The sequence below is a fragment of the Entelurus aequoreus genome, linkage group LG11 (assembly GCF_033978785.1).
Source record: "Entelurus aequoreus isolate RoL-2023_Sb linkage group LG11, RoL_Eaeq_v1.1, whole genome shotgun sequence".
Classification (NCBI taxonomy): domain Eukaryota; kingdom Metazoa; phylum Chordata; class Actinopteri; order Syngnathiformes; family Syngnathidae; genus Entelurus; species Entelurus aequoreus.
This window is the reverse complement of record NC_084741.1, coordinates 4850039-4862011: the sequence shown is the minus strand read 5'-3', so window position 1 is coordinate 4862011 and position 11973 is coordinate 4850039. Positions and strand designations below refer to the sequence as shown.

At 36.8% G+C, this 11973-nt stretch overlaps 1 protein-coding gene across 1 annotated transcript in view; it reads right to left on the bottom strand.

The window, feature by feature from the left end:
* fam110d (family with sequence similarity 110 member D) overlaps positions 1-8235 on the bottom strand; it is a 48467-nt gene extending 40232 nt beyond the window's left edge. Inside the window, exon 1 of the mRNA XM_062062312.1 lies at positions 8075-8235. The gene's annotated coding sequence lies outside the window, so the exon portion shown is untranslated. The remainder of the gene's footprint in view (positions 1-8074) is intronic.
* Between the last annotated feature and the right edge of the window lie 3738 nt (positions 8236-11973).

Genomic DNA, 11973 nt, shown 5'->3' with positions numbered 1-11973 from the left:
GTGACCCCTGATCTATGAAATGTAGGTCTAGGTGAGACCTACGTAGAGGTTTTTGTTTCATGTCTCTAAAACGTTCCTACCGGAAGTTACAAGCAGTTTTGTCTGTTTTCCTCTTAGGAGCAGTTTTTTCTCTGTTTTTTTCAAAAATTATGTAGAGCACAATTTTGAGTTTTGGGGTTCGGTTTTTTTTTTAGATCACAATTTCCAACTGTACCAATGTGTGTAAGAAGTTTGGTGAGTTTTGAAGTATTTTAAGGGGGTCAAATTAGAGGTCAAAAAGCAAAAATGAGTGTTTTTAGTCATTTTTTGTCTTGAATGGGAAATTGCCAACTTCCTGTTGATTTTTGGCCGAAGAAATTAATAAATGAAAAGTAGGTCTAAGCGAGACCTACATACAGGTTTTTTGTTTCATGTCTCTACGACCTTCGTACTGGGAGTTAGAGGCAGTTTTCTTCCTAGGGGGCGCTAGAGCGCAATTTTGAGTTTTTTTTTTATTTATTTTTTTTTTACTAAAGTGTTTTGTTCGTGTTTTTTCATGTGTGTGTCAAATTTGGTGAGTTTTGAAGCATGTTAAGGGGGTCAAATTACAGCTCAAAAAGCAAAAATTTGTGTTTTTAGTCATTTTTTGTCTTGAAGGGGAAATTGCCAACTTCCTGTTGATTTTTGGCCGAAGAAATTAATTAATGAAAAGTAGGTCTAAGCGAGACCTACATACAGGTTTTTGTTTCATGTCTCTACGACATTCGTACTGGGAGTTAGAGGCAGTTTTCTTCCTAGGGGGCGCAATTTTGAGTTTTGGGTTGTTGTTTTTTTTTTTACTAAAGAGTTTTGTTCGCGTTTTTTCATGTGTGTGTCAAATTTGGTGAGTTTTGAAGCATGTTAAGGGGGTCAAATTACAGCTCAAAAAGCAAAAATTTGTGTTTTTAGTCATTTTTTGTCTTGAAGGGGAAATTGCCAACTTCCTGTTGATTTTTGGCCGAAGAAATTAATTAATGAAAAGTAGGTCTAAGCGAGACCTACATACAGGTTTTTTGTTTCATGTCTCTACGACATTCGTACTGGGAGTTAGAGGCAGTTTTCTTCCTAGGGGGCGCTAGAGCGCAATTCTGAGGTTTTTTTTTTTTTTTTTTTTTTTACTAAAGAGTTTTGTTCGCGTTTTTTCATGTGTGTGTCAAATTTGGTGAGTTTTGAAGCATGTTAAGGGGGTCAAATTACAGCTCAAAAAGCAAAAATTTGTGTTTTTAGTCATTTTTTGTCTTGAAGGGGAAATTGCCAACTTCCTGTTGATTTTTGGCCGAAGAAATTAATTAATGAAAAGTAGGTCTAAGCGAGACCTACATACAGGTTTTTTGTTTCATGTCTCTACGACATTTGTACTGGGAGTTAGAGGCAGTTTTCTTCCTAGGGGGCGCTAGAGCGCAATTTTGAGTTTTGGGTTGTTGTTTTTTTTTTTACTAAAGAGTTTTGTTCGCGTTTTTTCATGTGTGTGTCAAATTTGGTGAGTTTTGAAGCATGTTAAGGGGGTCAAATTACAGCTCAAAAAGCAAAAATGTGTGTTTTTAGTCATTTTTTGTCTTGAAGGGGAAATTGCCAACTTCCTGTTGATTTTTGGCTGAAGAAATTAATGAATGAAAAGTAGGTCTAAGCGAGACCTACATACAGGTTTTTTGTTTCATGTCTCTACGACCTTCGTACTGGGAGTTAGAGGCAGTTTTCTTCCTAGGGGGCGCTAGAGCGCAATTTTGAGTTGTTTTTTTTTTTTTTTTTTACTAAAGAGTTTTGCTCGCGTTTTTTCATGTGTGTGTCAAATTTGGTGAGTTTTGAAGCATGTTAAGGGGGTCAAATTACAGCTCAAAAAGCAAAAATTTGTGTTTTTAGTCATTTTTTGTCTTGAAGGGGAAATTGCCAACTTCCTGTTGATTTTTGGCCGAAGAAATTAATGAATGAAAAGTAGGTCTAAGCGAGACCTACATACAGGTTTTTGTTTCATGTCTCTACGACATTCGTACTGGGAGTTAGAGGCAGTTTTCTTCCTGGGGGGCGCAATTTGGAGTTTTGGGTTGTTTTTTTTTTTTACTAAAGAGTTTTGTTCGCGTTTTTTCATGTGTGTGTCAAATTTGGTGAGTTTTGAAGCATGTTAAGGGGGGCAAAGTAGTCCGCAAAGTAGTCCGCAAAGCTGCGGAATAATAAAGAATAATAATAAAACCTTACAATTTCAATAGTGTCCTTTCGTCCCATTGCAAAAGGACTCCCTTTGGGCTTCCTTTGACAATGGTCTTGTGCAGACCCTAATAATACTTCTATGCAGGAACCAGATTGCACAATCAAACGTACCAAAGCAAGAAAGGGGCGAGCGAAACAAAAACTCTCTCCTTCTGGCCAAGTGAGACTTGGTGGAGGTAATAACAGACGACAATGCTACTTATCTAAGACACAACAGGATCCAACAAGCCGACAACAACACCTGCAAACGCCACTTTAAAAAAAACCCACCCGGAATGACGCCTGATTGAGTCACGTCCCATGACGTCAGTGGTGCCCCCTCTGGGGCGTGGACGCCGGCTTCAACGGGAGGAGGATGTCTGCTCTGGTGAGCGCCGCGGGGGCACAACAACATCAGACGTGTGAACGCTGCGGAGCTGGCACACTCCGCCGTGAGTCAGTGCAGGAAAATGAGCCGGTAAAAACAACCCAGTAATGGCGGACATGTTGCAAAGATGTGTTTGGAACCGTGACTCATTGCAGATTTACAGCACGGGTATCATTTGTACACTTTCACACTGAAGTGGATGGAGGTGCAGAAGATTGCTCTGATACGGAAAACCGCTTTTCATCATATCTTCTCAAGGGGCAATACCATAGAGCATTAGGTGGAGGGTGGAGGGTGTGTCAGTCCATCGCCAGCCAGGCAGTAAAAAGTAGACCTAAAAATGAGCGATCAATCTTCACCAAGACGTGACTTTGGTCACTTAATTGACATGCCAGATCATTATTAAGAAAAAATGACCGACAGGAAGGCCAGGAACACTTTTTTATTTCAAAAGACTCTCGCGTCAAAACTCTAAAGACCGACTGCACAGTTCCGGTCTTCACAATAAAAGCGCTGCTCCATCCTGCCTGTGCTAACAAAATAAGAGTCTCAGAAAGCCGGCGCGCACACAAGGTAGCAAGCTACGGAGTTTGCCGCCAATGTGTTTCTTGTAAAGTGTATAAAAAGGAGTATGGAAGCTGGACACTTTCATGTGGTATTGGACAGAAAGGAGGACTTTTTTTCTCCTCCATTTGAAAACGTGGAGGTTATCATCACTACTGTCTGATTCCAATCAATGCAAGTTTTTTGTGTTTTATTTTATTTTATTTTGTGTTTTATTTTATTTATTTATTTATTTATTTTATTTTATTTTATTTTCTGTTTTTCTCCTCCATTTGAAAATGCGGACGTTATCATCACTACTGTCTGATTCCAATCAAAGCAAGTTTTTTGTGTTTTATTTTATTTTATTTTGTGTTTTATTTTATTTATTTATTTATTATATTTTATTTTATTTTGTGTTTTTCTCCTCCATTTGAAAATGTGGACGTTATCATCACTACTGTCTGATTCCAATCAATGCAAGTTTTTTGTGTTTTATTTTATTTTATTTTGTGTTTTATTTTATTTATTTATTTATTTAAAATGTATTTATTTTATTTTATTTTATTTTGTGTTTTTCTCCTCCATTTGAAAATGTGGACGTTATCATCTGATTCCAATTAACGCAAGTTTTTTGTGTTTTATTTTATTTTGTGTTTTATTTTATTTATTAATTAATTAATTAATTAATTATTTTATTTATTTTATTTATTTTATTTATTTTATTTATTTTATTTATTTTATTTATTTTATTTATTTTATTTATTTTATTTTATTCATTTATTTTTTAATTTTATTTAATTTTTGATTTATTTTGTGTTTTTCTCCTCCATTTGAAAATGTGGAGGTTATCATCACTACTGTCTGATTCCAATCAATGCAAGTTTTTTCTGTTTTATTTTATTTATTTTATTTATTTTATTTATTTTATTTATTTTATTTATTTTATTTTTTTATTTTTTTATTTATTTTAATTTTATTTTATTTTGTGTTTTTCTCCTCCATTTGAAAATGTGGAGGTTATCATCACTACTGTCTGATTTCAATCAATGCAAGTTTTTTGTTTTATTTTATTTATTTTATTTATTTTATTTATTTATTTTTGAATTTTTTAAAATTTTATTTTATTTTGTGTTTTTCTCCTCCATTTGAAAATGTGGACGTTATCATCACTACTGTCTGATTTCAATCAACGCAAGTTTTTTGTGTTTTATTTTATTTATTTTATTAATTTATTTTTTTAAATTATATTTTATTTTGTGTTTTTCTCCTCCATTTGAAAATGTGGACGTTATCATCACTACTGTCTGATTCCAATCAATGCAAGTTTTTTCTGTTTTATTTTATTTATTTTATTTATTTTATTTATTTTATTTATTTTATTTATTTATTGTTTTATTTATTTTAATTTTATTTTATTTTGTGTTTTTCTCCTCCATTTGAAAATGTGGATGTTATCATCACTACTGTCTGATTTCAATCAACGCAAGTTTTTGTGTTTTATTTTATTTATTTTATTTATTTTATTTATTTTATTTATTTTATTCATTTTATTTATTTTATTTATTTATTTTTGAATTTTTTAAAATTTTATTTTATTTTGTGTTTTTCTCCTCCATTTGAAAATGTGGACGTTATCATCACTACTGTCTGATTTCAATCAACGCAAGTTTTTTGTGTTTTATTTTATTTATTTTATTAATTTATTTTTTAATTTTTTAAAATTATATTTTATTTTGTGTTTTTCTCCTCCATTTGAAAATGTGGACGTTATCATCACTACTGTCTGATTTCAATCATCGCAAGTTTTTTGTGTTTTATTTTATTTATTTTATTTATCTTATTTTGTGTTTTATTTTTTTTATTTATTTTTTATTTTTTTTAAATTTTATTTTATTTTGTGTTTTTCTCCTCCATTTGAAAATGTGGACGTTATCATCACTACTGTCTGATTCCAATCAATGCAAGTTTTTTGTGTTTTATTTTATTTTGTGTTTTATTTTATTTATTTATTTATTTATTTATTTATTTTTATTTATTTTATTTTATTTTATTTTATTTTGTGTTTTTCTCCTCCATTTGAAAATGTGGAGGTTATCATCACTACTGTCTGATTCCAATCAATGCAAGTCATCACAATCACACCAACTTATATTCTTGTCTTCATGAAATAAAGGAATGTTAAACATGTTTGTATTATCATTAAACACCTTTTAACTTGTTAACCTCTCTTTCATAAATAAATGAATGTAAATGATATATACGAATGATCCCCTCCACTTGATACATTGAAAAGTAGCTGGCCTGCAGAAAAAGTGTGATCTAAAGGCTCCAGTTGTGTAGATGACGTCACACCAAGAGGGGCGGCATGGAAAGGGTATGTTCCGAGCGCAGTTTGTGATTATTGATTATTAAAAATAACTAACTGATATTCTGGAAATGACTGCCAGATTCATTTTCAGAAGCAAAAAATCCATCAAGACAAATTGTCAGTGAAGTTTGGGTCACCTGCACTCTGTGGCTCCTTTAAATTATGCCCACCCCTGCCATTAAATATATACATGTAATCATAGTAGTATCGACCAGATACGCTCTTGTACTTGGTATCATTACAGTGGATGTCAGGTGTAGATCCACCCATGGCGTTTGTTTACATTGTGAGCTATTGTACCCTCCTACGGTGTGTAAGAAACTTACTTTATTTGTTGCCATGGAGGCGAGGATTAGTGATTTAGAAGTAGCTAGAACACTGTGGATGGACGTTAGCCGCTAAAGCACCTCTTCCTGAAGGTGTTTCAGTGTTACAACTTCACCTTTATCTTTACTTTTTACACCAAAATGCGTCCATTCTCCCTTTTCTGTCTACACACTGTGTCCGCTTGTAAGTACTCTGTATGTGTGCGCTGCCGAACATGCTCCTCTGCTCCTAAACCAGCAATGTCATGTAGTAATATAGTAATGTTTTTGATTCATTAGTACCGCGATACTATACTAGTACCGGTATAGCGTAGAACCCTAGATACTGTTTTAATAAATGTCATTTAACATTTCTTCTTGGACTTTAAGAAGAAACCTGTAACCTGACCCTTTTTTAAAAGCATCCACAGTCTGTGGTGCCCTCAGGTGGTCAGGGAGAGCGTTCCACAGACTGGGCGCGGCGGAGCAGAAAGCATTAGTCTGCCCTCGCTACTCCTTTCCAGCGTGCGCAGCTAGTTAACAGCATGAAGAAACAGAAGCTCCAGTTCTTGTTGAGGATTGATGTTAAAGTTAAAGTTGAAGTGCCAATGATTGTCACACACACACACACTAGGTGTGGCGAAATTACACTTGAATGACATTCACTAACTAGTGAGTCATTGTTTTCATATTATTTAACTTCTTTTTACACTTGAATGACATTCACTAACTAGTGTGTCATTGTTTTCATATTATTTAACTTCTTTTTACACTTGAATGACATTCACTAACTAGTGTGTCATTGTTTTCATATTATTTAACTTCTTTTTACACTTGAATGACATTCACTAACTAGTGTGTCATTGTTTTCATATTATTTAACTTCTTTTTACACTTGAATGACAGTCACTAACTAGTGAGTCATTGTTTTCATATTGTTGAACTTCTTTTTACACTTTAATGACATTCACTAACTAGTGAGTCATTGTTTTCATATTATCTAACTTCTTTTTACACTTGAATGACAGTCACTAACTAGTAAGTCATTGTTTTCATATTATTTAACTTCTTTTTACACTTTAATGACAGTCACTAACTAGTGAGTCATTGTTTTCATATTATTTAACTTCTTTTTACACTTGAATGACAGTCACTAACACTAAATAGTGAGTCATTGTTTTGATATTACAGCAGTTAACTTCTTTTTACACCTGAATGACAGTTATTAACGTAATGGCTATGGTCTTGGTTTATTTCAAACATGCATGCAATTACATCACAACATTATAAAATGTCTGAAAAGGAGCAGGAAGAAGCCGAGCTGATCTAATCCTCCAGTAGCGTAGTAGACCTAAGTATTCATTAAGTACCACTATAATGACAACATTAAAATACAGTAGCATAGTGGGCCTAATCATTCATTAAAAACAAGGCAGAGGTTTTATTTAACAAGTATATTTATTATTTTTGGCCACTGTAACACTACACACAGTTTGAACAGTAACACTGTGTTTGACATATTTAGTTAAGTGAATCTTTGGCGTACCACTAGTACCCCAGTTTTCTAATATAGACAGTGTCTAACTTCTTTTTGCACTTGTGTGACCGTTAAAATGTCAGTCTTTATAAAGTCAAGCCCGATTTATTTGTCACATTAGCAACATTAACAATAAAAACGGAGTCATTATAATCGTGTTATTTCATACGGTATCAACACTGTAGGCAGCTAACTTCTTTTTACACTTGCATGAGAGTTACAAACACCAACATGTTCTGATGACAGTTATAAGTTATCTTCTTCCCGCTCCCTTTCAGGCACAACTGGACAATCATGCATTTCCTACTGGACATGATCATTTATATTATTATGTGTTTATTATTATGTGTTTTTTATGTCAATGCCTGAAATAAATAATAAAAAAAATGAAAAATGTTACACACAAAGTTGCCTGTACAGGTAGAAGCTTTTATGAGGGTCACAGTTTGACCCTGGAACAGATTACAATTGGAATATTTCCTTCAACATTTGACATGAATGAATTGATTGTTTGACCTGGAATAATAATAATAATAATAATAATAATAATAATAAAGCACAAATAAAATAAATACAAGCAGGAATAAAATAAATCATATCAGCCTCGTTAGTTTCTAGTCCAAATGTCAGCAGGAGAATAAAAGGTCGCCACTCAAGAAGCAACAATTAGTGGACAACACGTCAGGTCCGTGAACGCACCACCAGCACAAATATGACGTCGTGCTTACCTTCCTGTTGGCCTTTTTTAATCCTCTCCTACTTGCAAACCATCCTGCAAAGCGCCGAGTTCTCGCGTAGTGCGTGGATGTGTGCGTGTGTGTGTGTCGTGTGTGTGTGTGTGTCGTGTGTGTCGTGTGTGTGTGACTCTTGCACTGCACTCTGCTGCGTGGACTTGGCGCTCATGTAATGAAGCTGGGAGTCCACGCACACGCACTGACACACTGAGAGAGAGAGAGAGAGAGAGAGTTAGAGGGAGAGAGAGAGAGAGATAGGGGGAGGGGCCAGGTAGGTGTGTGTGTGTGTGTGTGTGTGTGTGTGTGTGTGTGTGTGTGTAAAGTGACTCCCACGTGTAGTGAGAGCAGGGGTGTGAATATAAGACACCCCCACTTAGTGTTTAGTTGTGGGGGTGAATATAAGACACCCCCAAGTAGTGTTTAGTTGTGGTGTGAATATAAGACACCCCCAAGTAGTGTTTAGTTGTGGGGTGAATATAAGACACCCCCAAGTAGTGTTTAGTTGTGGTGTGAATATAAGACACCCCCAAGTAGTGTTTAGTTGTGGGGGTGAATATAAGACACCCCCAAGTAGTGTTTAGTTGTGGTGTGAATATAAGACACCCCCAAGTAGTGTTTAGTTGTGGGGGTGAATATAAGACACCCCCAAGTAGTGTTTAGTTGTGGGGTGAATATAAGACACCCCCAAGTAGTGTTTAGTTGTGGGGTGAATATAAGACACACCCAAGTAGTGTTTAGTTGTGGGGGTGAATATAAGACACCCCCAAGTAGTGTTTAGTTGTGGGGTGAATATAAGACACCCCCAAGTAGTGTTTAGTTGTGGGGTTAATATAAGACACCCCCAAGTAGTGTTTAGTTGTGGGGGTGAATATAAGACACCCCCAAGTAGAGTTTAGTTGTGGGGTGAATATAAGACACCCCCAAGTAGTGTTTAGTTGTGGTGTGAATATAAGACACCCCCAAGTAGTGTTTAGTTGTGGGGTGAATATAAGACACCCCCAAGTAGTGTTTAGTTGTGGGGTGAATATAAGACACCCCCAAGTAGTGTTTAGTTGTGGGGGTGAATATAAGACACCCCCACTTAGTGTTTAGTTGTGGGGTGAATATAAGACACCCCCAAGTAGTGTTTAGTTGTGGTGGTGAATATAAGACACCCCCAAGTAGTGTTTAGTTGTGGGGTGAATATAAGACACCCCCAAGTAGTGTTTAGTTGTGGTGGTGAATATAAGACACCCCCAAGTAGTGTTTAGTTGTGGGGTGAATATAAGACACCCCCAAGTAGTGTTTAGTTGTGGGGTGAATATAAGACACCCCCAAGTAGTGTTTAGTTGTGGGGTGAATATAAGACACCCCCAAGTAGTGTTTAGTTGTGGGGGTGAATATAAGACACCCCCACTTAGTGTTTAGTTGTGGGGTGAATATAAGACACCCCCAAGTAGTGTTTAGTTGTGGGGTGAATATAAGACACCCCCAAGTAGTGTTTAGTTGTGGGGGTGAATATAAGACACCCCCAAGTAGTGTTTAGTTGTGGTGTGAATATAAGACACCCCCAAGTAGTGTTTAGTTGTGGGGTGAATATAAGACACCCCCAAGTAGTGTTTAGTTGTGGGGTGAATATAAGACACCCCCAAGTAGTGTTTAGTTGTGGTGGTGAATATAAGACACCCCCAAGTAGTGTTTAGTTGTGGGGTGAATATAAGACACCCCCAAGTAGTGTTTAGTTGTGGTGGTGAATATAAGACACCCCCAAGTAGTGTTTAGTTGTGGGGTGAATATAAGACACCCCCAAGTAGTGTTTAGTTGTGGGGTGAATATAAGACACCCCCAAGTAGTGTTTAGTTGTGGGGTGAATATAAGACACCCCCAAGTAGTGTTTAGTTGTGGGGGTGAATATAAGACACCCCCACTTAGTGTTTAGTTGTGGGGTGAATATAAGACACCCCCAAGTAGTGTTTAGTTGTGGGGTGAATATAAGACACCCCCAAGTAGTGTTTAGTTGTGGGGGTGAATATAAGACACCCCCAAGTAGTGTTTAGTTGTGGTGTGAATATAAGACACCCCCAAGTAGTGTTTAGTTGTGGGGTGAATATAAGACACCCCCAAGTAGTGTTTAGTTGTGGGGTGAATATAAGACACCCCCAAGTAGTGTTTAGTTGTGGTGGTGAATATAAGACACCCCCAAGTAGTGTTTAGTTGTGGGGTGAATATAAGACACCCCCAAGTAGTGTTTAGTTGTGGTGGTGAATATAAGACACCCCCAAGTAGTGTTTAGTTGTGGGGTGAATATAAGACACCCCCAAGTAGTGTTTAGTTGTGGGGTGAATATAAGACACCCCCAAGTAGTGTTTAGTTGTGGGGTGAATATAAGACACCCCCAAGTAGTGTTTAGTTGTGGGGGTGAATATAAGACACCCCCACTTAGTGTTTAGTTGTGGGGTGAATATAAGACACCCCCAAGTAGTGTTTAGTTGTGGGGTGAATATAAGACACCCCCAAGTAGTGTTTAGTTGTGGGGGTGAATATAAGACACCCCCAAGTAGTGTTTAGTTGTGGTGTGAATATAAGACACCCCCAAGTAGTGTTTAGTTGTGGGGTGAATATAAGACACCCCCAAGTAGTGTTTAGTTGTGGGGTGAATATAAGACACCCCCAAGTAGTGTTTAGTTGTGGGGTGAATATAAGACACCCCCAAGTAGTGTTTAGTTGTGGTGTGAATATAAGACACCCCCAAGTATTGTTTAGTTGTGGGGTGAATATAAGACACCCCCAAGTAGTGTTTAGTTGTGGGGGTGAATATAAGACACCCCCAAGTAGTGTTTAGTTGTGGGTGTGAATATAAGACACCCCCAAGTAGTGTTTAGTTGTGGGGTGAATATAAGACACCCCCAAGTAGTGTTTAGTTGTGGGGTGAATATAAGACACCCCCAAGCAGTGTTTAGTTGTGGGGTGAATATAAGACACCCCCAAGTAGTGTTTAGTTGTGGTGTGAATATAAGACACCCCCAAGTAGTGTTTAGTTGTGGTGTGAATATAAGACACCCCCAAGTAGTGTTTAGTTGTGGGGGTGAATATAAAACACCCCCAAGTAGTGTTTAGTTGTGGTGTGAATATAAGACACCCCCAAGTAGTAGTGTTTAGTTGTGGGGTGAATATAAGACACCCCCAAGTAGTGTTTAGTTGTGGTGTGAATATAAGACACCCCCAAGTAGTGTTTAGTTGTGGGTGTGAATATAAGACACCCCCAAGTAGTGTTTAGTTGTGGGGGTGAATATAAGACACCCCCAAGTAGTGTTTAGTTGTGGTGTGATTATAAGACACCCCCAAGTAGTGTTTAGTTGTGGGGGTGAATATAAGACACCCCCAAGTAGTGTTTAGTTGTGGGGTGAATATAAGACAACCCCAAGTAGTGTTTAGTTGTGGGTGTGAATATAAGACACCCCCAAGTAGTGTTTAGTTGTGGGGTGACTATAAGACACCCCCAAGTAGTGTTTAGTTGTGGGGGTGAATATAAGACAACCCCAAGTAGTGTTTAGTTGTGGGGTGAATATAAGACATCCCCAAGTAGTGTTTAGTTGTGGGGGTGAATATAAGACACCCCCAAGTAGTGTTTAGTTGTGGGGGTGAATATAAGACACCCCCAAGTAGTGTTTAGTTGTGGTGTGAATATAAGACACCCCCAAGTAGTGTTTAGTTTTGGGGGTGAATATAAGACACCCCCAAGTAGTGTTTAGTTGTGGGGGTGAATATAAGACACCCCCAAGTAGTGTTTAGTTGTGGGGTGAATATAAGACACCCCCACTTAGTGTTTAGTTGTGGTGTGATTATAAGACACCCCCAAGTAGTGTTTAGTTGTGGTGTGATTATAAGACACCCCCAAGTAGTGTTTAGTTGTG